The sequence below is a fragment of the Vicugna pacos genome, chromosome 31 (assembly GCF_048564905.1).
Source record: "Vicugna pacos chromosome 31, VicPac4, whole genome shotgun sequence".
Classification (NCBI taxonomy): domain Eukaryota; kingdom Metazoa; phylum Chordata; class Mammalia; order Artiodactyla; family Camelidae; genus Vicugna; species Vicugna pacos.
In genome coordinates this window covers 22,722,348-22,726,533 of record NC_133017.1, presented here as the reverse complement: position 1 = coordinate 22,726,533, position 4,186 = coordinate 22,722,348, and the positions used below count along the sequence as shown (strand labels likewise).

General features: G+C 38.1%; 1 non-coding gene across 1 annotated transcript; it reads right to left on the bottom strand.

Moving 5' to 3' along the window:
* Positions 1 to 244: 244 nt before the first annotated feature.
* On the bottom strand, positions 245 to 317 carry TRNAA-UGC (transfer RNA alanine (anticodon UGC)). Its single transcript has one exon. It is a non-coding gene; the product is annotated as a tRNA-Ala (tRNA).
* Between the last annotated feature and the right edge of the window lie 3,869 nt (positions 318 to 4,186).

Here is a 4,186-nt window from a genome sequence, read left to right as displayed (position 1 = left end):
CTTTTTGTTTTTTTAAGATTCCACGTATGAGTGATATCATATGGTGTTTGACCTCTCTCTGGCTTACTTCACTTAGAATGATAATCTCTAGGCCCATCCATGTTGCTGCAAATGGCATTATTTTACTCTTTTTTATGGCTGAGTAGTATACCATTGTATATATATATACACCACAACTTCTTTATCCAGTCATCTGTCAATGGACATTTGGGTTATTTTCATGTTAGGTTTCTTTCGTTTTTAACGGACATACTGGGGATTGAACCCAGGACCTTGTGCATGCAAAGCAAGCACTCTACCACTGAGCCATACCCTCCCCCTGTCTGTGAGGTTCTTAGAGAAGGGGATTGAAGGGACTTACCTCCAACAGGCAGCTTGCCTTAACTTGAAGTAAGGAGTCAGTCAAAAGAAATTGTGTTAAGCAAGAAAAAAAGTACAAATTTGGAACTCATTTATTATAAAATGCAGATACTTATTTAAATATACATATAAACTGCATGTCTATAAAAATATAAAATTTGAACTCACTTCTTCCTTGTGAGGCCTCAACTCACTTCCTCTCTTTGTGCAGGAGTGTTAGCAATCCAGGGCCTCTCAGAGCTGTGAAAACCAAACGTCACACAGACAATTCTTAAGTTTTTGCTAAGGAAAGCTCTCCAGGTGAAACAGGGTGACAGTAAAAACAGTCATGAATGTCCCCCCTTGTATTTCATCTTCTTGGAGGTCTCTTCCACGCAGCCCTGTTGACAGAGCCCTGCTGGATCTTTGGATGTGTGTTCTGGAGCTAAGTGTCCTTCAGTCCTAAGAAGGTTTTGTGGCTTAGTTTCCAAGACAGATAAGAGACTTCCGCATTGGTCTATGTTGGAATGACTGGGACCATGCTTGTCTTCCCCCCTGAAAGCAACTAGAAAACTGGAAAAAAAATGAGGCAATAATTTTTGTACATTGGACAGTAGGTAATACAGGTCCAAGAGAAAGAGAAAAAAATAAGATGAGCTCTAAGATTGCTCCAGCTTTCTGCCTGGAGGCACTTTTTGGATGTCAGCATGCACAAGGAGATAATCGCCAATGGAAGGCAGTAATCTTTACGATTGGAGCAAAACGAGAACAGAATTTGGGAAGCCTAAGGCAGTGAGAATTTCTGGAACAGTTTGCAAGAGATGAGGAAGCTGCATGGAAAAAGAGATCCAGAAATCTCTGTAGTAGTTCCCTTAAATCTATTGCTCAATATTAAACTACCCGTGTATAGAGTGGAATGCCACCAGCCAGTCAAAGGACACTTTTTTTGTTTGAACGGATTGAACTGAACATAGTCTGGAAAGTGTTTGCGTTCAGACTAGCTGGAGTTGAGAGTTCTCAGCATGCAGGGTGTCCTGTGGAAACTCCAGGGATGTCCTGCATTAATAATGAGGCTAAACTGGTGATAGTGTAAGGGATTCTCTAAATGCATGCTAATAAAGCTTAAAATCAAGATTTGAAAGAATCAAGCAGATCCAGAAGGAACTTAACTGTCTACCAGAATAAAGTAATACTTTAATTTACACCTTAAAAAAAAATCCAGCACACAAAATATAAAACATTATTTCTAGCATCCAATTAGAAATTACTAACATGTGAAGAAGCAGAAAAATGTGACCCATAAAAGGAGAAAGATTATCCAATAAAAATAGACACAGGAATGGGAGAAATGATGGGATTAGCCGAAAAGGATTTTGAAACAACTAACATAAATATGCTCAAGAATTCAAAGGGACAGATAAGTAAAAGAAAGACATCTATTAAAAAAGAAGCCAATGAAATGAAAAATAAAAATACGAGAGAAAAATTCGACTCAAGGAGGTTAACGGAAGTTTAAAGACTGCCAAAGAAAAGAGTAGTGAACTTGAAGACATAGCAAAAAAGACTCTATCAAGTGAGCTGCACTTCCAGTTTAAGACGCTGGGGGAAATGAACAAACCAAACCCCACGTGAGGGCCTAGAAGGGAAAATAAAGAAGAGAAATCTACGAAATAGGTAATATTTCTAGTTTTTCTCAGCAAAAATAGAGAATACACACAAAAAAAGAAAGAACAAAAACTTATTCTATAAAAAGATAAGGAAAATTTATTAATCTCTATTTAGACTTAACAGGTAAAAAGGAGAAGGTGTCGACTAGTCTGAAGACTGACAGAGAGTATGTCACTACAGACGGTGACAGAACCAGCACGTTTCCCCGTGCGATGTGAGGGCTGAGGAGCTGCTGAAGGCATTGGAGATGCTGGAGGTCTCTGTGGAGTGAGTCTTAAGATGATCTCTGCCATCACGAGGAAGCAGATTGAGAGGAGAAGGAGTGGACAACAGCAGTGGACAAGAAGCTAAGGATGAGTTCACTATGTCTCGGGTAACCCTCCGGAGAAAGTCCCAACTTACATGAACAACAGGCAGGACGCCACGTTCTTGCTGGTGCCGCCCACGGTTGTTCAGGGGGGTATAAGTCTGCAGCATCTCTTATTAGAACCCCCTCTCCTTCCCTGTTGTCTAGTGTTTGGGAATTCCCAGCAGCCTCTGCTTCACCTAGTCGAGAAAATAATCTCACTCTCCATGCTTTCCTGTCTCCACAATAACACTCCCTCACCATCGCCCTCAATCTGGCCACATTCTTCAGAAAAATTTCCTTCAAATACTTGACCCCTCTCTCTTCCCATGCAACACTCCCTAGGGAGTGCCTTTCATCTTCATTTTGACTGATTTTATTTATGGAATTCAATTGTTTGGATTTTATCCATGTCTTTCTCTTAAAATAGAGGGAAAAAAAATGAAGCCTATGGTGGTGGTGCTGGTGGTGGGATAAATTTTTGAATTCCCACACCAACGTGTTTAATTGACATACTTGTGAAGCTTGGTTATTTGGCTTGGTGTTATTTTAGGCATTTATTTTCCTTTTTTATTTTTAAACTTTTATAAATGTTTTGTTAAAAGTTTTGTTTCATCCTTTGTGCTTTCAGAAAAAATAGAAGAAACACTAATCCAGTGTATCAAAAACCTTCAGAAGATGCAAACTTTTACAACTGCCTTTTTAAGAAAACCCTTAATGAGATCATTATCAGGTTAGGAAAAAACTATCTACTAGGATGTTTCTACAGTAATATTTATAAAAAGTGATATATTAGAAAGAATCTGATGCCCAAAAAGTGGAAAAAGTTTAATAAAATAAATTATGATGGCCATCACCTAAAATAATGCTGTTTCTTTTTTAACCTGACTGGAGAAGTTTGCTGGTTTTATTCTTTTTTTTTAAACATTTTTAATTGATTTATAATCATTTTACAATGTTGTGTCAAATTCCAGTGTAGAGCACAATTTTTCAGTTATACATGAACATATATATAATTCATTGTCACATTTTTTTCTCTGTGAGCTACCACAGGATCTTGTATATATTTCCCTGTGCTATACAGTATAATCTTGTTTATCTATTCTACATTTTGAAATCCCGTCTATTCCTTCCCACCCCCCGCCCCCTTGGCAACCACAAGTTTGTATTTTATGTCTATGAGTCTGTTTCTGTTTCATATTTATGTTTTGTTTGTTTTTTTTTTAGATTCCACATATGAGCGATCTCATATGGTATTTTTCTTTCTCTTTCTGGCTTACTTTGCTTAGAATGACATTCTCTAGGAATAACCATGTTGCTGCAAATGCCGTTATGTTGTCGGTTTTTATGGTTGAATAATATTCCATTGTATAAATATGCCACATCTTCTTTATCCAGTCATCTGTTGATGGACATTTAGGCTGTTTCCATGTCTTGGCTACTGTACATAGTGCTGTTGTGAACACTGGGGTGCAGGTGTCGTTTTGAAGTAGGGTTCCTTCAGGACAAATTCCCAGGAGTGGGATTTCTGGGTCACATGGTAAGTCTATTCCTAGTCTCTTGAGGAATCTCCATACCGTTTTTCACAGTGGCTGCACCAAACTGCATTCCCACCAGCAGGGTAGGAGGGTTCCCTTTTCTGCTGTGAAACAGCTTTTGATGGCAAGGTTTTAAAGTGCTCATAAAATACATGGTTAAATAATTATGGAAAACTATAATTAAGAGATCTCATTTTGTAAAATTGAAGAATGGAGTTTATTCTTATTCAGAACAAGAAACTGAGTCATGTGCAACAAAACAACAGTGGTTGGGTGACAGGTGATTTTTCATCTT